The 23,270-nt window shown below is 42.7% G+C and overlaps 1 long non-coding RNA gene across 1 annotated transcript; it reads left to right on the plus strand.

Annotated features, from left to right (window-relative positions):
- Positions 1-3,305: 3,305 nt before the first annotated feature.
- Positions 3,306-4,552, plus strand: LOC134082156 (uncharacterized). The gene is made up of 3 exons (XR_009939581.1): positions 3,306-3,328; positions 3,515-3,605; positions 4,285-4,552. It is a non-coding gene; the product is annotated as an uncharacterized LOC134082156 (long non-coding RNA).
- The last annotated feature ends 18,718 nt before the right edge of the window (positions 4,553-23,270 follow it).

Consider the following 23,270-nt stretch of genomic DNA (forward strand, 5'->3'; position numbering starts at 1 on the left):
AAAAGCTGCACGTGTCTGAGACATTCATCAAGCTCCCAGTGCACTGGCTGCGACAGCTTTAACACGGAGAACCTTTTCAGACGCAGCATCCATGAAAGGATGACGGAGTGCAGGAGCAGAGACAACATTGTAGCCCCTATTATGGGCTAAATCATTTGTATCTGCACATACTGACGCACCCGAAAAACAAACAAACAAAACAGTACATTGCATCATTTTGGTAGCAGTGGCGAGGAGGCTGTTATTGTTTAGAATAATGGTGCACTACAAGAACTTCTTCCTGATAATGAGAGAAAACGTAAGCTGCAAACGCAAGATTTTGGAATCATCTACTGTATCTGTTAGTGACTGAAATGGACAGCAGAGAGAAGTTGAAGGCAAACTAAGGTATCATGAGGCATCAGATATCCATTAACAACTTGCAAACATCATCGACTAGCTGTACAAACATATGGGTGGAGCTGCAGGAACATCACAGACAATCGATTCGGCTCAGATTCGATTCCCAAACCCGACTTTGGAGTCCATCCTGCTTTAGATAAAAGAGTGCCTACTAGGCTACATACCAGTCACCTTTAACTTGCCAACTTTAACATGCCAGATTCAGCAGCCCAGCGCCCAATGATCAAAGACAAATGATAGCAGGATAAGATTTCTCGAGGATTCCAAATCTTGAATTAGACCCACATTAGCATTTGGGTTAGAGAGAGCATTGAGAACATCCATACATACGTTAAGCAAATGGGTTAAGTTGCGATTACTGCACTGCATATTTTTTCTTGTTTAACATGCGCATACTTTTTCTCGTATTTGAGGCATGGTTTACGAAAGCCCACAACCGTTTATATTGGGCGCTACGGATGTCTGTGCAAAGGCAAAGGCGTCTGTGCGTAGCTCATTGGCTAGCCAGTTGTATCAATTAACTTATACCAGATGACATACAGTATGTAAAGCATTTTAAAAATTCAAAATAACATTTGATGAACCTTACATTTTTCAGTATTTATAGGTGTGTAGATTTGAACAAAAGCTGGTTTGGTTCTTAACCAAATTACAAGCTTCTGTGTGTTGCTTAGACGTCGTCATCAACTTGCTGTCACCCCCATTCTGCAATTGGTTCCCTAGCTGATTTGAAACCGCTGACAAAGTTCAAACAGCCTTACATAGTGTCCATCTGGTTCCTACAGATAAATTAAAATACTGGAGAGACTATAACAAGGAGGGTTTCATGCCTTCTGCTCTTGCATCAAATCAGTGGGCACGTTCTACTTCTTCTAGCGTTGTGCAGATCTTGCGGAACATGACACATGTTTGCACTGTAAGATTCAGCCAGATGAGCTCAGTGCAGCAAGATGTCTATTCTTCAGAAACACTACACTGCAGAAATGCAATATCTGCTCTGTGCCTCCTTTGTTGACTATTTGACAGCTACTTTTGAAGTTGATAACGGTTGGCTACTAAAATGTGTTTCTTGGAAGCAGTGGAATATCATTCATCATCTTATCATGAGACAGGTTTTGATTCTGTAACATGACACGCTCTTGGCCAGACTCTCTGCAGCCCACCACTCTCTACCCCCAGATGCGTTGGAAGATGTATGTAGCAACTTCAGTGATGAAAATCAGGGGAGCATATTTAACCCTCATCTTGTCCTTGGGGTCAATTTGACCCCAAGCCATGTTTAGCATCATAAAATATATGGTTCACTTTTTTTGTTTTGCTTCAAGTTTCATGACTTTTCCTCATTTGAAGGGTACAACAGAGTAAACATGAAATTTGCACAAAAATATGTTTCCAATGTCCTGTAAAAAAAATAGTTACGTTGGTGTTCTTGGGGTCAATTTGACCCCATTTTTATGAAACATGAGGTAAATGAATATTTGACACAATATGAATATTATTATTGTAATAGTATGAGAACATGTACTTATTATCATTATCACATAAACAAGTACATATTACATATAAGTTTTTATGGCAGGTCTGAAAAAGGCCAAAAACTCAGCCTTTGGGCTGTTGACACTGGATTGGCCATATTGCCAGCCAGGGTTCCACACTGTAAAAAGTTTCTGTGAATTTACAGCCAGATTCCAACATTATTCACCTGTTATTTTGAATAAACATGACTTTCCTGTCATTGGTAAAATGAGTGGGTTAAATCTCACTAAAATACTGTTATTTAACATAGGCTAATGTTTTCCCCGGAACACAGACACTTCCTGTTATCCTACAACCGGACCTGTGTCATACCAGTGTCACACAGACACCACGCCACTTTTGGATTTAATGTTTGAATAACGTTATTCTGAAAGATAGCATAGCACACAATGTCTATCTTTAAATTCACTGTTGTTTCAAATTGTCGGGTTATATGTTAATTGTCAATTGTCGGGTTCACATCTGACGACATTAGCCTAGCAGCTACGTCGTCAGATGTCTCTGGAGTGAAGCCAGTGAAGTCCCCGGAGAACAATGGCTGCCTGTCAACGGTTGTCTGACTTCGGCAAACGGTAAGATTGACAATGTAAGATGTAGTTTGTCCGAATAGTTACTAGAGTAACTTAATCATTCCTGTCGTCTATGTCTAAACTTAACGTTTGTGCTGAGGATACTGTATAGCACTGGATTAACGAGGTGTCGGGGCAGCTAGCTGGTAACGTTATCGTTAGCACACTAGCTAGCAACTTTTAGCATGCCATATCAAAGCTGGCCAAACTCTTTTTTCTGTTAAATGTTGGGATTCGCCGGTCATGATTGAATTAGGAAATATAAGCGTTGGACATGTTTTACTTTTCTGTAAGAGACTGGGTTGATGAAGAAGCTAGCCTACTGTGAAGTTTCTGATAGCACGCTAGCATAACGTCAATGGTTAGCAATCTCGTTTAAAAGTCAACGAACTTTTCTGTTCAAAGTTAGCGTTCGCCCCCACCATCACTACGTTAATTTGAACGTCACATTTCGAAGGTTGTGTTGCCAATACAGGTGAATATATCCGCTGATCAGGTTTTAGCTTGCCGTTTGCAGGAATGTTTCATTGTTGTTGTTGTTTTTTATGTGTTAACGTCCTTATTTTTTTCCAATAAGGTTATCAAGGAACGTAGTGGTGTACTGGATGGAGCTGCAAAGCCTAGCACTACCTTACACTGACAGACTTTGACTAGATTTGGGAAAGAGTCTTGACAAGATTGTAGTCTTTTAACTAATATAATGCCCCTCATTCAAGTTTTAGGCTACTCAAAAGACTACAATCTTTCAAGAATCTTTCCCAAATCTTGTCAAAGTTTGTCAGTGTAAGGTAGGCTTAATTAATCAGGATTTCTGGAGCAAGGTAAGGTCCTAAATTATATGAATATCTACAATTAAAATTTGATATAGTTTTATTTTTCCCAGTCAAAGAATCAAGAATTCCAAGAGGTGAAACAATGCATTTTCTACAGCAGCCATTAATGTAGACGTGTAGGCTATATTATAACATTTTAAACGATTAAATGATCTATAAAACCTTTTCTTGCAGGAAGCTGAAAGAAACATTCCATGACAAATTGATTGATTGGTGCCAGGGACAGGGGTGGCAATTGCCTCTCAAGGCAGACACCACGTTTGAGGTAAGTGTCAAGTACATGTAGCACCACAGTCAAAGGTTTGGAGACGCATAGATTTTTTTTTTTATTCCACTCCATTATAGACAGAATACTAACTGATATCATTTGCATTGCTTTTTTACCCAGGGCAGCAGTTTTCAGATTACATTCTGTGCTTACATAATTGCACAAGGGTTTTTCAATGTTTTCTCAGTTAGCCTTTTAAAATGATGTTAGAGTAGTAAACAGAATGTGCTTTTGCAGCATTGGATGAATAGTTGTTAATAGTGGGCCATTTCTTTCTGCAACAGCCTAACACTTTTGCAAGTATGTAAGCACACAATGTAGTCTGAATCTGCTGTCCAGAACTATTTTTTGAGGTGGAGGATGAACGAACAGAAATAAACACTTAACAGTGAAAAATACTATTTTGTGTCTTAAAAGTATGTTAGTTGGCAATGGGACTGTTGTATAAAAGGAATATAGCGTAGTGTATTTTGCAAGGCTGTGGTTACTTATCCGCTATCAAGGCCGCGACCATGAGTGTTATATTGCTTTAAGAACACACCTCCAAGACACAACTGCCTTCCTTAGGAAGCTGAAATTTTTCCCTGCTTGAATCCTAATATACTCCATCAGTCTTAGTAACTCTCTCTCTCCCCCTCTCTCTCTCCCCCTCTCTCTCTCTCCCTCTCTCATGCAGAAAAAAGGCCCAGAAGAGATGTACAATCAGAAAGTACAGTAAAGTGAATGTTACTTGATGGGTTCTTCTTTAGGATTGCATACAGAACCACATAGCACACAATAGCCACAAGCCTAATGCAATGTTTTTGTTTTCTGTAATTATTCTTTTTCTAATAATACATACTGTACGTACACATACATTCTGTACATACACTATATTGCCAAAAGTATTTGGTCACCTGCCTTGACCCCCATATGAACTTCAGTCACATCCTATTCTTAATTCATAGGGTTTGATATGACGCCGGTCCACTCTTCAGGGAAGGCTTTCCACAAGGTTTAGGAGTGTGTTTTTGGGCATTTTTGACCATTCTTCCAGAAGTGCATTTGTGAGGTCACACACTGATGTTGGACAGGCTCTCAGTCTGTGCTCTAATTCATTCGTAAACACACTTCTAAACCTTGTGGAAAGCCTTCCCTGAAGAGTTGAAGATGTTATAGCTGCAAAGGGTGGACCAATGTCATATTAAACCCTATGGATTAAGAATAGGATGTGACTGAAGTTCATATGGGGCTCAAAGCAGGTGACAAAATACTTTTGGCAATATACTGTATATGAGCCTAATGCGATGTTTTCTATAATAATAATAATAATTATTATTTTATACACATACATACTGTTCATTCATACATGAGCCTAATGCAATGTTTTTGTTTTTAATTACCTACCTCTGTGCTTTATTCACTGATACTAAAAATATCATTATAGTAAATCTACATTTGCTTTAATCACTATGTACTACTAGATTTGCTGTTTGTGATGTGAAATAAAATACTTGTTAAATTTGTTATTCAGTTAAATAACAAATAAACAATTAAACAACAAACAATGATAACTGATGTGGAAAAAATGGATTTGTATCTTTGACATGTAATAAAATGAGTTAAATGTTTAATTAGTTATGCTTTGTCTATTATTCTTGGCATATGCTTCAGATATTCCCTTAACATTTCTTTACTATTTTCAGCTTTGGCACCGTTGTGCAAGAGCACAATTATGCAAGAGCTGGACCTTTATTTTAGGCTATAATGTCAGGTTGATGTTTCTAAATCCAGCTTTATTGTGAACATAGTCTAATATTGCTAAACCAACTTGTATTCTTCAAGGTTACAATAGTAAAGACACCTTTTAATATGCTGATTTGACAGTAGTCAAATGGCACTTATTTCCTGTAATTTTACAAATTCCGCAAGAAAGTTGTTAAATAACAGGAAGCTCCTGTAAATCTTAACAGTTGTTTCCTGATAATTTACATTAAGTTAATGTTGTTATTTTACAGGAACTTAATGTTATACCAGGCCACCGTTAAATAACAGGAATTGCCTGGAAACCCTGCTGCCAGTTGATTCCTGTTTTTTAACGGGATTTTTTTTTACAGTGCAGGGTTCATAAAGGGGTGTAGAGGGGTGGGATTGTTTTTTAGGGCTGTTGATGGTGGTTATTACACTCTTGTTAAGTACCTACCACAAAAAAAACTGGGTAAAAAAAATAATGTCAATCATTTTTTGAGAGTTTTGTTAGCTGGGGTCAAATTGACCCCAAGGATAACGAACGTCAGTAAGATTTGAGGACAACATGAGGGTTAAAGGTAGGGTATGGAATTAGCTTTGTTGGCCATTTTTGCAAAATCACTTGAAATCCTATTCCTAACCCACTTAGCCACTAAGTTGGAAGCACTGAAATGGAAATTAAACACGTCAATCATCTGCGGAACGGGCAGGGCTCGAAAAACTCCAGCCAATAGTATTCCTCACCCCATACCATCATTTCACAGCTCGTTCGTCAATCTAAGGTCTTACTCCTCTTCCTCCTCCCCCTCCCCACCGCGCGTGACCCTTTCGAAAGCTGGTGACCGCGAGTCAGTGCTGAAACGAAACCAACTGCCTGCTGCTGCACGTCCATGTTCCCCTCTTGTTGTATGTGTCACTTCATTTCTATACAAACTAACTAAGGCAGCGGATACCTACGGAAACTCAATCACCCACGCAATAAATAAGCTATGTAGCAAAAATTACATTTTACCGTGACACGAAGAGTGTTGTAAACATGAAATCGAAACTTAACAGCTTGGAGCTACAGTGGAATAGGCGAACCAACGGGCCAGCACTAAACTCGGATATTTCAGGAGATAATCGCCCTGGTAAGAACAAACCAGATTCTGTTCAAATATACACACCTATGGCTACTGAACCATATGTACTACAACCCTTTGGAGGTGAATAAAGAATGTAATTGGGGAAGTTGATGTGAGTGATTGTATGGAGACTAGAGCTCATAGTGCTGTAGACGCCAGGCTGGCATTTCATTTAGCCTGGCTCGCTCTCGCCCTGCACATTTGAATTGTCGCTCGTGCATGGAGGGCGGGACTTGAGGTTGTATATGTTCAAACTCTGCCGTCCGTTTTGCGAATTCCGTACCCAACCTTTAACCCTGCCACACCTTGCAAAGATGCTCAAAAGTCAGTGATGAAAGCTTGCTAGCATGTGACTGGTCTTATGGTTATAATGTAGTTGCCAGTGCCTTAATTGCTTTGAAGCTTTTGTCACATTTTGGTGGGATGTTATGTCCTGCCCCACAGCACAATATTGATAGTCTGGATGGGTTGTGGTGGGAAAGACCGGCATGTTATGTCGGTTAAACTAGTTCTCGACTAAACTATTTCTCAATGTAACAGACTGCTGCAGGGTGTTGCTTTGAGAACCAAGAACATGGGCCCAGTGAGTTGTAAGCTTATTGCATGATCGGCGCTCCACGCTGTGTTGGATGCTCTCTCTGTTGTGTCCAGTGAGTGTCCAGTGCCACAGGGGTCAGAGGCTTTGACTCTGCACATTGAATAAACTGTTTCTTTAATGCAGATTGACAGAGCGTGATACACCCAGACACAGAAGTGGAAAGGGGACAGTCTGATCTCAGCACAAAGTGTGTATGTGTGTGTGTGTGTGTGTGTGTGTGTGTGTGTGTGTGTCTGTGTGTCTGTGTGTGTGTGCGTGTGTGTGTGTGTGTGTGTGTGTGTGTGTGTGTGTGTGTGTGTGTGTGCATGTGTGTGTGTGTGTGTGTGTGTGTGTGTGAGAGAGAGGCTGCTGCAGGCTAAGAGGGAGTAGAGCGATTGTTTGGTTTCAGTCCTGGTGGTGAAACAGCAATCGGGGGAGAAGATTAGGAGACTATGCTAGTTTCACTTCCTCTGCGTGATCAAAGGGTGGAAGAGCTAGACGCTGACACGTTTGATTAGTGTTAGACGCGGATGGCTGGGGTGGTGTAAAGGAGAGCCATGTCCAGCAAATTGTTCTCCAGGGGCATGTCATCCTTTTATAGCCTAGTAAATAAGTTAATCACTGGATAACAAAACTAGTTTTAAATTTGATGACGGACAACTTGTTTCAGTTTCAATATTATGGTCCTCTTGTAATAATGAAACCATGTAAGGAGAACTCCTATACAAATAAAGCATATTTCTGTCTGCAGTCTCCATATTTATGTTCATGATTATATGAGTGCATGTTTTGCTCATCATATAGAGAAATAAAACTCATGGACAACATGACTTCTGATGACTTCCATTTTCTGATATATAAATATTTTTTTTCTTTCCCACAGCGTGAACCACCATTATCCTGCACTCAATAGCTTACAGAATGTCACATTGTTGGATAAATGGTGTTGCTAATATGCCCACCAGTGACTATGGATTGTGAATTTAATCCTGCATTACCTCTTTCCCCCCTTCTCTGCCTCATTCTGAATGAACATAATATGACCGCATTTATTCTGTGACATTTAATCATCGGGGGACACCCTGCCTCGTGAATTGGATTAGAGCAGCCTGAATTGAATGCAACAACACTGGGAGAATTCTATTCCTCTAGCAAACCTAGCAAAACAGCAGATGCATTCACTTACGCATTGTGCTGCAACTGTATTTCCGCAGTATATTATGCAAAGGCGGGAGGGAGAGGCAGCAGAGACAGAAAACAAATCCATACTCGCGTGGAAGCGTGACTACAACAGTGAGAAAATGTTTGTCTCCGGAGGCACTCTGAGAGACAAGGCTCCAACCAACATGTACAAACACACTGATATGCGCAGTGCGCACACTCATACATACACACACACACACACACACACACACACACACACACACACACACACACACACACACACAGACAAGCACACACTTCTGCTGAGGCTCGCATGCAGATGACATCTTCTCACTGGAAAAGATCCAATGGTGAGATCTTCTATTGAGTACTAGTTTACTCATCAGTGTACGTGGCAGACTATTTCCCCAAATGCTGGCTGTGAACAAGCAGCAATTGTTTGTTATTTGTTTGGTCGGTCTCGTAATGTCTAATTTGTGTGTAATTCAGAGCTGTGACAATGCTAGCAGAAGTCAGACAGCTTTTTTCTTTTGTTTCAGTTCCCTCTCTCTCTCTCTCTCTCTCTCTCTCTCTCTCTCTCTCTCTCGCTGTCTCTCATTTTGTGTGCAAGTGAAGTATATTTGTGGTTCCAAGGGACCAGTGCAGATCCCGGCTGCAAAGCTGCTGTGATTTCATCAGCGGTGAAGGCACAAAATTCTATCAGACAGCTCAGTGAAGAGCGAGGAGTCGGCCGCCTCAGCCGCGAGACTGGGAGATAATGAACTGAGGTGAGGGCGGCCAATAGCAGAGAGCCAGAGTAACAGCAACCACCACACCAGCAAGCAGGAGAGCATGGGACTGAGGAGGAGAGTTAGCCTAGCCATGAGCGCTGGTTAGCGCTTAAACAGGCCATGTGAGACACTATAGCATCTGGACTCCCTCATGAAACACTATGGCCTGACTCCTGTTTGCAGACTTGCCCTCAGCACTCCGAGGCAACACATTTTTTCTTTTTTTTGCTGAGAAAACTCACCACTTGTGTCCTGCTAGATGGCCGACTAATCCTGTGGATAATGGACTTTCTTCCCAAAAGGTCACAGAGAGTGGCGGTCAATATCACCTCCTCCAGCCTCCTACGCAGTTCAGCTGGGCCTCCACAGGGCTGTCACCTTTGACCTTTGCACTTCCTCCTCTTCCCCTGATGTCTGCAGGTCCACCCAGACAAACTGTCACTTAGTCAAGCTCTCTGATGACACAGTCGTCTTATCTCTGCTCGCAAGCCCCTCAAAGCACCATGCCACAGCGTTTGATGTGTCTATAGAGCGGTGCCTGCAATTTGAGAAACAAAATACAGGTGATAGTGCATGGTGACCTTCTCCAACAAGTGGAGGCGACTGGCAATACAGAGGAGATCCTCAGAAAATGGCAGCGGAAGAAGGATCCTGAGGAAGCTCAACATGGGGTCTGTAGGGGCAATGCCTCATTACCACCCCCCCCCCCCCCCCCCCCCACACACACACACACACACACACACACACACACACACAGTGAATGGCACATACTTTCTGCCCTGGGCTGCCACCTTGTCCATATGCTTTAAGGCAGACTAGTGTCACTGAATTATGCCTCAATATCGAGCATATAATATTGAGCTAATAATTGAATGTTAAGCCTTCATGTTCATGTTGCCTTAAAGATAGGCTTACATTTCCTGACCTGAAATTCATATTTTTTTCAGAGTATAATGCTGAAGAATAGTGCCTTGCAGAATGTTGATTGCTTGTGTTTGCTCAAAGAAAGGACTCAGCAGACAAACGATCAACTATCACAATACTATGCTAAAAAGTGGTATCATGCTAACAGCCTGTTAACACTGCTAGCCATTCTCTGTAGTCAGTTTTCGGGAGATGTTAGTGAGTATGTTGAGTATATTCCAGGTGGTTCTCAGATTCTTTTTGTCTGTTACACGAAAATGAGTGAAACAACATGATTGTTTGTCACTTGACAGAAACACTACCTCCGTGCAGTCCACCAGCGTGTCCAACCTGTCACAGTCCCATTCAGGCTGCCTGCTTCCTCCTGCAGAGAGACTGGAGTGTGTGTGTGTGTGTGTGTGTGTGTGTGTGTGTGTGTGTGTGAGAGGGGAGGGGGGTGGGTATAGACTTGGCACCGAACGTCCAGCCATTGTAATGTTTAATGCAGCCAGGTGGCCATGAATGCCCCATACGGAGTGAGATGAGTGGGCAGGCGTCTCGGCACCCTCCATTTCTCCATCTTGGCGCCCATATGTCTGCGCTGTGTCTCTGAGGCGGGGGTGAGATTGATCTATAATTGTGGCTCCGTGGGATGCCAGGATGTCTTTTAAGGAGCAAAATGCATTTGGAGTTGAGTTCAGTAATGACGGATTGAGATATCTCCTCCACAGAGAGGCATCGTGTGGTCCAATGAGGAATGAATGCTGAGAGCCTGCTTCGACATTGTATCCCACCACAGAAAAAAACATTGTCGACTATGAACAATGCATGTTGCTATTACATGAGGTTTTGCAAACGGGAAAGGCACAAAAAAATATGGTTGCCATTGTTTACCCATTGAGTCTAGAGTTCGCATCCCTCCATGTTGTTCCTTATTCAGCATTCTACTGCCATCTGTGGGAGGCTTGTGTGCGGCCGTGGATCCTGCGCCCCCAAGTCCTCCCGCGGAGAGAGACCATCATGAAAAAAAAAAAGCTCAGCTCACACTGTTCCATCACCGTTGCTTTGGGAGCAACTGTGCGTTCTCTCCCCCCCCCCCACGTCTCCTCTGATGTCATTACATCGATATCTCTGCACCATGAACCGCCTCAGGGGGGGTCCCAGGCGTGATTTATTCACATCCATTTCATATCACACACTCAGAAGACTGGGGGCGGGGGGGGGGGGGGGGGGGGGGGTGTTCCTTGGCCCCACTGCGCTCAGGTGAATTTCTTGTCCATGAAAATATCAAGTGAACTGGTACAATCACAAGCCGTATTGATCCATTATGCATGAGTAGATAGTAGACTGAGCCAGTCAATAATCATTGGGAAAAGAAAATTATGCTGAAGTGGTAAGTTTTTTTTTTTTTTTTTTTTTTTTTCACACAGCATTATTTCTCTGCCTCTTTCATTGAGATTTTAAAATGCACGCATGCCTGAGTATGGTGACAGCCACCACCATCACAATATCACACCAAAGTCAAATGAAACACCCCGCTCTTCCTGTTCATTTACTTGTCAAGCAGAACAAGTCAAGCTTTCGCTTATCTTTGCCTCTGATGATCCCCTACCCAGATACATATGCATGTCGTTTCCCTGGGCAGCTAAAGGAGGTTATCAGAGGCTCGTGTCTGACTTACTCGCTGGTCAATAAACCACAGGCTGAGCGTGTTCAGCAACGGTCCGTTATAACCGAAGGGGCAAGCCGATAAGCGCAGGTGTGTATTCATTCACACACTGGACGTGAACATGCTCTCCTCCTCTCTCCTCTCCCGTCTGTCAGAGTGGAGGGATCGGATGGGAGGCTCAGGCGTCAGCCCCTAGTGAACCCCCGCGGGCTGGCGGATCAATGGGGAAAGCAGTGGGATTGGCGTGAGGATGTGCTGATGGTTTCCTGAGCCACTCGTGTTGCATGCCCTCGGACACCCCCCCCCCCCCCCCCCCCAGCTTCCTGTTAGCTGCTGACACGCTCTGCGTGTTGCGAGGGCTTTACTAAGCATATGGGTGTACACAAACAGTGAAATGTACACACACACATGCACAAAAACACACACACACACACACACACACACACACACACACACACAAATATACACAGCACACACAGCTACATACACTCAGCACTATGCAAAAACCTCTACAGACATAAAAAACACACACACACACACAGAGAGAGAGATACAAAGATATCCTCACCCACAACAAACACACAGATACACACACACACACACACACACACACACACACACACACACACATACTGCCCCTTTCAATAAAAGGTGCATCATTGAGTGGCAGTGCAACTAATGACTAGTGCTTTTCTTCTGCCCTGCCTTCAGCACAGACGGGCCCGACTGGAAAATCTCACAGCTTGTGAAGATAGCAAAATCAATAATCTATTCCATTTAATGGGCTCAAGTGTCTGGGACTGGATGAGGAGAACTGTTCAGAGGTAAACCTTGCGAAAGGTTCACTGTTTCTCTCTACCTCTCACTCTCTGTCACTGTTTTTCTATTTTCATATTTTTTTGTCTTTGTTGTCAGGACTCTCTTGACTGCTCTGGGGGAAAAAAAAGGTGTAATTGAAGGCCTTTTTTCCATGCCTCATCTATAAGGAGGCTTGTGTTATGTATGAGAGCAAGGTAGAGTTGCCCTAGCAGATCCTCGGTTCCTCGGTGCCTGCGACGTTTCAAGCGTGTCTCTTCTCAGCTGGGTATCGTAGAGGAATTCTTGCACTACGTCTTCCTCGTTCTTCTTCAAAAACGGTGACACGTCCTCTTTTTTCTGGTCTCTGTAACGCTCAGCTCAAACGACACAACACAGGAATTTCATTTTTTCCTCTTTAACTTGAAGCTGGAAACTCATGCATGGTAAATCAAGTTGAAGGCTACATTTTGATTCCTGACACCCTCTGCTCTCTCTCCCTCTCCCTCTCTCTCTGTCTGTCTGCATACAGCCTCACATACCTATTTCAACCTGTCTGTCTTCGGGTATGTGCGTACACATTAATACCTGTGATTAAGCTATTCAACAGATGCACCATTTGCATGCTCTGTAGTGCCAACCTGGCGAATCAGAGGCAGTGTTTCTCGCTTCCTCAAAGGCAGACGCTATTGGCAGCTCAATGCTTTTTGCGCTGAGCTGATGGAAATTGGAAATCATTTCTCGAAACGGCGGTATCATCTGCTACACTTTTTGACTGCAACTGACGACGATGCACCGTGATGTGGGTTACCAATGAAGCTCTCCTCCCTCCCTCCCTCTCTCTGCCTTTTACACAGACACACAAGCACACACACACACACACTCACACCTGACAGCCCAGCAGCAGAAACCTGACCTTTCCTCTGCTCTCAGGCTTAATCCATTGTGTGATGGTTGTGTTAAAGTCTCTTCTCAACCCAGTTCTAAGTGCTGCAACATGTGCCCTGAGCAGCACACTGTAAGGATGCCGAGCGCCATTTGTACCAGGACGCTAAGGCTCACACCCTCTTCGGAGAGCAATTCGGTCCATATGCTTGCTGGCATGCACGGGCACCAACACATACGCACACAGGACACCTAACACGTAAGGAGTGTAAAACGCCCACATGCCTTTAGTTTACTCAATATGTTCGCACCGCTCATACGCACAACCAAATGGACCGATACACACACACAGACACACACACACACACACACACACACACACACACACACACACACACACACACACACACACACACACACACACACACACACACTCACACACTCTCTCTCACACACACACACACACACACAGACACACACACTCACACACACTCTCTCTCACACACACACAGACACACACACACACACACACTCACACTCCACAATTCCTGCTCTCTCCACAGCCCATAATGGGCTTTATTTTGTGCTACCCTCCCTGCCCCACTCAGGGCTCCCAGGGCCCAGCCGAAGCCTGCCAGGGCATCCACGGCCAGAGAGCTAGAGAGGCCCTCCAGCAGAGTCTATACCCTCCAAGAGTGCCATGCTGCCAGCTCGCCACCGCCGCCGCCGCTGCTGGTGTCCCGCATCACTGCCCACTTTGGCCGTTCTGTCTGGGCCGGCGAGGTCAGGAAAGGTCAGCTTCCAATCTGCTAGCCTTTGATGTGGCTGAGAAAGGTGAGTCTGGTCAGCACGGCGTTGTTCTCCTCACCTGCGGAGAGAGTTATTGATATTGTGAGGGTTATAACGAGGACATGGATTCACCCTTGTGGAGCCATCTCTTTCTCACGGTGATTTGGTGGTTCTTTTTTAAATCTCTTTCTCTCTCCCTCTCTCTCTCTCTTTCTCTTCTCTCTCTCTCCTCACGTTGTCTTCCTTGAATTGGAGAGGTCAATCTGTGTTGGCCTATTTCTGTGCATATCTGAGGCTAATTTTTGTGCTTTTGGCAAGAGATCAATAGGAATTTGCTCAGCAGATCATAAGGTTAGTGAAATATTAATGCACAGGTGGTCATTATTTTCTGCACAATTGAAATGAATTGACCCCATGTTATACCCTGGGAATTGCCGATATCTGAGTCTTTAATGTACCCGTTAAGTGATTTGAGGAATGATAACTCTTTTCTATTTGCCCAAATCTGACGTTAGGGCTCTGTTCCGCCTCCAAACTCACCTGTTCACAAACATACCGGTAGGGTGAAACACAGAGGGAGTACATACAGTGACTTCCTGTGTATAGCTGTATTGTGCATAAGCCGTAGACCAGTGCAAGAATGCAAGAATGCAAGTTACAGTAAAAGAAACAAAAAAATTACCGTATTAAAGAGACCCTATGCAACTTTTTCATAGTCATAAAATCGCTTAGAAATCGTTGTTTTGCTTGACTGACCAGTTTTATCGAAAACAGTCACATTCCTCCCGCCCCTGGTGTCCCTATCCGGTATTACAACCTTGCAACGATCGTTTGCTGTTTACATCTGGAAGTCAGAGACGCGTAAGGAACAAGAAGAACCACGCTTGCAATTTATATATTTATATATATAGCCTATATATGTAGAAATATACACGCTAAAGCTGTCGGGGAAGCTCTGCAGAGAAATATGCAAGCATAAAACGAGCGAAAACGAAAAACGAAACCGAAACCAGAGATGAAATCGCCAATCCTGCATTGTTCCTCTTTAACTGCCCCCGTGTATTAATCTCATAGCTGAAGAAATTTTGCAAAATCAATGTATAAGCCACAGCTACTTTTCTAGATGGAACGGCCCTCAGCTTCACGTCGGGCCGTTTTACCATCTAAAACATGTATTACAGTAACTTTGTACAATCAAACAACATGTCGTCCATTATCCCTTATGTGTATGGCTAATGCTTGTTGTCCATTCAGAAAGCCTGGACTGTCTTCGATTGAAAACACTGGACAGACAGTTAAAGCACCAAGAGGACCAATTCAACAACAAAAAAAAATTGCGGGAATAGAATTGCTGGCTGAATGTAGGAAATACAATTACAAACAATAAGCCCGAAGGTGTGACAGGTTAAACCTCTTCATCTGTTTTTGTAGTTGAGGGAGGTTTATGTGAAGGTCTTTTTATTGTCTAAGTTGATTAAATTGCCAGTGGCCAGTTAGGGGACTGTATAATTTGATTGGAGTGCTTTGTTCTCAGTGTAATTGGAATAATGGATTTGATGTTCATTTACTTACCAAACATAACATATCCACCAGTGATGACAGCGCTGCTACTCAGGAATGTCACACAGTAGAGGAAGAAAGACGGTGCTTTCCTAACACTACACACACACTTTATCTGATGTACAGTAGTGCAGATGGCCATTACACTTTCCTTAAATGTAATCTTTGCATTATGACGTGGTTTTCACAGAGACATGTACAGTAAATGTAGAAGTTGTGCTGTCTGTCATAATGTTGTTGTAGCTGGTTAATAGCACATGAAATTGACGGATCCCACTTGCCTCGTTTGTTTTACAATCCTGTCACAGTAGTTGATAAAAAAAAGTCCTATTTATTTCGACAGCGTTGTCACAAGCCTATGTTTCCAACATGCTCACAGACCGAAGGGGAAAAATCTCTGAAGTGTGTTACCATCAAAAGAATGCTTTTTACTTCCCATAACAAGGGATATATTGATTGAAAATGTGTCTTTGTTCCCATGTTGAAAGAGTTTCCTTCCTCAGGGAAGTAAAAGGGTCTCCAAACCATGAGCACAGAGAATCTTCAGCACCCTCCTCAGATCTCAAGCATCTACTGCGTCTCATCGGAAAGGGATAATACAGAGCGCAGGAGAGCGAGCGTCCACGCGAGAGGGTGCATGCATGCACAAGGACTGCATATTTGATGGCATAGCATGACAATGTCTTTTTTTGACTCCTTTTTCAAAGGGTAGAAAGACATCACATGCATATATTTTGAATTTAAAGTGGAGAACATTAGGCTGCTTCAAAACCCTTTGGCCTGGTAAAGTGAAAGGAAGGGAAGACTACTCTGCTGATGCCATCTCATAAAATAAACTCATACCAAACAAGCTTATTTGAATACATGCTAATAAGCAAATAGCAAATTATCTGGCTGGACAGAACATGGCATGAGATGTTAATGGACTTATTGATTGATTTTGTGCCCTTTTATGAATTAATCTAAAGTGTAGTTACAACAGAGAACTGCTGTGCATCTGTTCTACTGCCATATTCGAATGTGCTCTACCTCAAAGGACAGAAAATTGTGCTAATCCAACATTCGCTCAGTGCTAATTGTTTACAACAGCACAACAAACTTTTGCCAACACGCCGAGAGTGAGTCTCACTCCCAAAGGGGCCAGCGATTATCTCTGAGGAATCTGCCAATGCTCTGCGAGGCTGCATCCAAAGACAGCCGGAGACAGCCCACGATCTCAGGATGCAGACAGAAGACAGTGGCATCTGCAGTCTGCTCTGTGAGAAATAGGCACGGCCTCTCTTGAAAAAGCTCGCTTTTTGAGGAGTGCCTACATTAAGATGATGTTCTTGTTGTTGCTGTTGCTGCTACTTACTTGCCATATCCATTTCAGCTTTTTACAGGAAATAAACAGGTATTTTACATGGTGTTATTTGAATTAGCAGATATAACACGCCAACTATTTCTGTTATATTTTTAGCATATGCAATTCTGACCATTGTGGCATACATCAAAGGGCACACCTGTTTGTACAAATTCACTTTTTTTATCACAGATAAAATGACACACTTACCAATCAAGTCGAGATGCTGAACAGTACTGAAAAAAAAAAAAAATGTTCACTTCAATTTAACTTTGTCAACGTCATCGTGTTGCTTGACTGAGTTAAGTGCAGTATGCATAGTATAGTGAAATACAGTATATTTAGTGAAACACACACATAGCACACATGCTATTACTTAACTCAGTCCAAGCAAAGAGATTACTTGAATGAGTAACAGTGTATTGTGAAATACATTTTATACCGTACTGTGTGTGTGTGTGTGTGTGTGTGTCTATACTAAGTGTCTATACTTAAATATAAGACTGATATATCTGCAGGTGCTGTGATGAGTTAATGGGTGTGTTGCATAGTCCATTCGCCCCACCCTCCTCCCTCTCACCCATGTCCCCTGCTCCGTGGTGGGCTTCCTGTTTCTAAGACCACAGATGATGGTGTGAAGTGTAAAGTGCTTTGAAAAGTCCAACGCCAACTCCCCCCCCCCCCCCCCCCCCGTCTGTGGCTGGCCTAGTTTGCGGTGCCTCGCCCGATCTCCTCACATCTCACATTACACTGGGATGACGGGACTAATAGCCTTAAAACTCTCACACACACACTCACACACTGCCTTAAATCTATCTCTCACACACACGTACACACACACACACACACGTACACACACACACACACACACAAACACACACACACACACACACTGCCTTAAAACTATCTCTCACACACACACTCACACACACACACTGCCTTCTAACTCGCCCCAGAGTTCTCCATCTCCATCTGTCTCGGGGCGCGCAGGGCTGCCGTGTTTCATACATCTTTTAAAGAGCCAGCCTCTTACTAGGGGTGAAGGATCACTCCGCATTAAGAAGGCTCCACACATGTCTTTTGTTGTTTCATTGTTGTGTGTGTGTGTATGTGTGTGTGTGTAAGTATGTGTATTTTCATGTATACTAGTGGAGACTCACTGGTTCTTACACTCATTCTACTGTGATAGCGCTAACTTTTTTCTACTTTGTTTTGTGCATTTTGTTTGTGTCAGTGTAGCGCCTATAGACCTGGACCAGTAAATTCAGCACTAAACATCAACCTAGGCTCGAGAGAGGGGTAGGCATAAACCAAAACAACGAATGAATAAGTTGAACAATAGACAGTTTTATTGCCTCAACAGCAATGCAAATGTACCACATTGAATGGCAAACAGAGAATGAATTGTTAAAGAAGACAATTGAATGATAAAGAAGAGCTCTTCAAATAAAATAGAAATAAAGGAAACTTAGAATTCAAGATACTGGAATGTGTTCAGTCCTTGTATGAAATGTATTGATTCCGAAAGTTCAGTTCCTGTATGAAATGAGTGTATATTGATTCCAAAAGTTCAGTTCCTTGAACGTATGTGTGCGTATTGATCCCAAAAGTTCCGTTCCTTGAACGTGTGTGTGTGTATTTTGACTACAGTGTGGAAAAGCTTATCTGGTCGATGAACGAAAGAACAATCTTGGAGTTCTCTGAGACAAATCGTACGGTTGGCCACACCGCTTCCACGATCGTCCTTAGTCTCACTGGGCTGGGCTCGCCATCTATGATCCAATTCTGATCTGGTCGTTCAAAAAAACCAATCTACACAAAGTGCAGAATAATAAGAATTGTGTTCTACTTCTATTCTTAACATGAGACTCATTAACTTCTTTCTATTTCTCTTAGAACATCTTGTACTGTGTAACCAATAGCTAAGGATGCACTTATACTACAATGAGATGAATGACTTACATCACAATAAACAATAGTAATGAAAATATAAGTAAATACATTACTTATAAACATGTACTTTCCGTACAAATTCAATGAATTGCATAAATGAAATTACTATCATGTTTTTGACATCATTAACCAATGTACTTAATTATCTTTCATACACTTGTCTTTTTACTATAACATTCATTTTTAACCTTTTCAAATATCATGAATTACATTTTACCATTTAACTTATTCAAACCACGTGTGAAACTCAAAAGATATGCATTCGTAATGCATCTGCATTAAACTTATTAGCACTCGCTATTACTCTCAGCTGCGAGGCTAAAATGTAAACAAATGAAGCGCCAAGGATCTGGCATGGCTTACAACTCTTTTGTCTTATTTGTGTTGTGTTGTCTCTTTTTGTGTTGTGTTGTGTGATTTGCCGTTGTGTTTTCTCTTTTTGTGTTGTGTTGTGTGATTTGCCGTTGTGTTTTCTCTTTTTGTGTTGTGTTGTCTCTTTTTGTGTTGTGTTGTGTGATTTGCCGTTGTGTTGTGCACTTCGAGGCCGTTTTTTCTCTTTTTTGTGTTGTGTTGTCTCTTTTTGTGTTGTGTTGTGCACTTTGGGGCCGTGATTTCTCTCTTTGTGTTGTGTTGTCTTATTTGTGTTGTGTTTTGCACTTCAGGGCCACCGTACATCAGGTATACTGCAAGTGCTTTAAATGCAAGTTCATGGCATGGTAATGAATACACAGCTCTTTTCGGAGGCCTCAGGACTCAGGGGGGGCAAAAGGGCCTTTAAAGACCTTTATTCTCTCCTCTCATCCTTAAATTCGGTTGTTATCAGCTCCAGAGAATCAGTGCATCTGCACGCGCTCTCAAGCGTTACGCCAGTCAGCCGTCACTCAGCTTGCTGTCACAAACAAACACGGAGCTCCGCCAGCTGCCAAAACCCATCACGTCGCTCCTTCAGATGTCTGAGTTGACATTACAGCATGCTCTGTGATCGTCTGCCGGCTTCAGTCGAGGGAGGAAAATGTCATGGACACGTCGTGATTGCTTTCGTCTAGTGATGGAAAAGTGTTAGTACACTTGTGTGTGTGCAGTACACTGCAGCTGTGGACATCTGTGAGTACAGGACTACAGAGCAGGGAAAGCTGGATACACCTCTTGTGCATGCAACTGTCAATATGAAGTGTGTTGACATATACCAGCAGCATTAAGAAAAGTGCCAGTAGGAGAGTTTCATGTTCTGTAACAAGAAATGTGTTATTGCATATGCCGTGTTCAACATCTGTTTTTTATGATTTCATCCTGATGATTTGTGACAGCATGATGAATTCCCTTCTGAATACTGATGCCATATGAGCACGGATGCTCGAGTACAGGCTCCTGTAGCATTTTATCTTTCAAAAGGTGAAATTACTGTGATATTTTTTAAATGTTCACTGCCATGGTTAATTATTTTAGCACAGTATATAATGGCATGTTAATAACAGTTAAGTCAATCTTTATGTTGCTCGTTTACAGAGGGAGGTACTCGGGCAGCCAATCATACCACCTGGTCCCTTCATCTCTTTGTTTATCATTCTACCATGTTCACCAGTTTGTGTTATGGAACAAAAACATTATTCATGCTTCTCCTTCTTGACACAGTGACTTCCCTGAATCATGAAGCCATGCCACATTACACCTGCAACGAATACACAAGTCCTTGGACACTTGTGTTCTAGCTCCACATTCACCAGAAAAAGACCTGACCAGCACAGGCACAAACATACACACACACACACACACACACTTGTGCTAACATGCATGCTAACATTTCCGCTCAGCAGGCTCTCAGACGCTGTGTCACAGCCTCGATCCCCAGGTTGTATGCCTCCAACATCTGCAACTCTTTGGGGAGATAATTGGCAGTCACTAATTAGATAGTCAGCAAGGCGTGAAGCTCACTCAAAATACGGCAAGTTTAAAAAAATAAATAAATAAAGGTACGCAGCCAGAGCATGTAAATTGCTTCTGTTCATTTACCGTGTCTTCAGGGGTCAATGTGTGTGTGTGTGTGTGTGTGTGTGTGTGTGTGTGTGTGTGCTTCTCTCTCTCTCTCTGTGTGAGTGTGTGTGTGTGTCTTTCTCTCTCTTTCTCTCTGTGTGTGTGTGTGTGTGTTTCTCTCTCTCTCTCTCTCTCTCTCTATGTCTGTGTGTGCGTTTGAGTCTCTCTCTCTCTATGTGTGTGTGTGTGTGTGTGTGTATGTGTGCTTGAGTGTGTGTGTGTGTGTGTGTGCGTGGTATTGTTTTAAGTGGTCCCTGTGCCGGATTAGCCTGGTTGTAAAGCGGAGTAAAGAGAAGGCCAAGGCTGAGCGCTCCTGTCCATTAAGCCTCATTAGGAGCTGAGGGCTCTGAGGAGCAGCGCTCGGCGTCTTTTAGCCGCGATCCTGCAGCCTCGAGCCCTCCTCAGGTGTCACCGCACATCTCATTAGCAAACCAAATGCTGTCACTGTGCAACTACAGACTACACACACACACACACACACTATTCTCTCTCTCCCGCTCGCTCTCCGAAACCCAATAATGTCACTGGGAAACATCTTAAAATACTCAGATGCTTGGTCTCTGTGCCTTTCACAGTGTGTGTGTGTGTGTGTGTGTTTGTGTGTGTGTACATTTTCTACAAACGGCAAAATACATAGGCTACAGCACACTCACAGTGATAGCAACTGTATTCAGAAACAGACTTCAACAACATTAGAACAACAGTACTTAACCCATTTTTTGCAGGTTTTTGCATATTTTAATGACTTTAAGGCCTCAGGAAAGTCTTCTCAGGATCTTGTATCCTTGTCCCATGGTCAATTTACTTCCTGGTTGGTTTGTTGGTCAGACATGATAAAACGATGTTGTGTGAGTTTCCCCACGTTTTTATATCTATCTATTAATGCAAGGAACGTCTGTCTGTGTGTCACTCTGTCTGTGTGTTCCACTCATCCGACTGACCTAAAATTTGACACATGTATTGCTAATGACATGCGTGAGTGCAGTGCAAAGTTTGGTCGTTTTTGGACAAAAAAGATACAGATAAATTAAACAAAACACAACTTTACCGCAATCCCACAATTCTACCCCTCTCCACACTCTAGCCACTCCCCAGTTCTCACTCTGAGTTACTCCAGCATAGAAAAAAAAAGCCCATTTCGCTGACAAACTCACGTGTTGCCATTCATGGAAATTATGTCTCTCTTAAACAACGGACCATTTCAAGATTGTTGATCTTGGATAGACATGCTGAGTCTGACACATGCACCCATGTTGGTAAGCAGGCTGTCAATAACGTAACGTTGCATAGGCTTCTTCAAAAACCACGGTTGCCTAATGCCGGTTCTTGCCTGATCAGGTTGCTGAACAATTATGCCGACACACACACGTCGGTAGCATTCTATTAAAATTGGCATTTAAAACAGCCACTCTTGACTCTATCTGGACATCGACTATGGGCATAACATTCAAACATCACTTCCGAGTTAATAGCACTGGCATGGCCATGCTCATGCGGTTATTTCATCATTTCCCAAACAAAAGTAACAACGCACGGGTATTGTACAAAAGTCCATCAGCCGTGCTGTATTTTCCTTTTTATATCTGTTTTCTTGCACTTCTATTTTGTGTCAGGCTTTATTATTGAATAGGTCCTTCTATTATTTGATCAGGCACTGAGTTGGCCACTTAACAGTATAAAGTCTGAAGCATGGTTCAGGACCCTCCTTTTCCAGGGTCATTCCCCACAGTGAAGGGCAACCCCTATAGCTGCAGGTTGCCTCCTCAGAGCTAGTTTATTTTGTGTGCGTGCATCTAATGGTGAGTCTAATGACTTGTTGTATGTTTAGTTTTAATATTACTTCTGTTTGTCAGAATCACTACATTTAGACTTAGCTTATCTGCTACATTGTCCAAATGTATCATTGTCTAGCGAGCTAGTTCGCTAATGCTAGCTTGCTGTATCACTGTCTAGCGAGCTAGTTCGCTAATGCTAGCTTGCTGTAAATATAATCTAGCTAGTTTGCTAGTTTTGCTACTTGTTTTCATTGTTAGCCATATTAGCCTCTGGCTGTTTATTAGCTTAACAGTTCAGGGTACCATGTACGTTATGCTAGCTGCATAGCTTAATAAGACATTGACAGAAATTGTCTCATTGTTTTATTACAGAACCACACACACACATTCACACAGACACGAATACACATACATACATCCACAATCATATACATTCCATATAATTCCTCATCATTCAGCTGTGTTGTGGGTGTGAAGAAACAATAAAAACAACTCTTTGACCAACAATCTGGTTTCCGTGTTCTGACTGGACACCCTGTAGAGGTTGCTACCGGAAACTGCATCCCTCATCACCCAGAATCCTTTTCATGGTCCTTC

This window comes from Sardina pilchardus, chromosome 6, assembly GCF_963854185.1.
Source record: "Sardina pilchardus chromosome 6, fSarPil1.1, whole genome shotgun sequence".
Classification (NCBI taxonomy): domain Eukaryota; kingdom Metazoa; phylum Chordata; class Actinopteri; order Clupeiformes; family Clupeidae; genus Sardina; species Sardina pilchardus.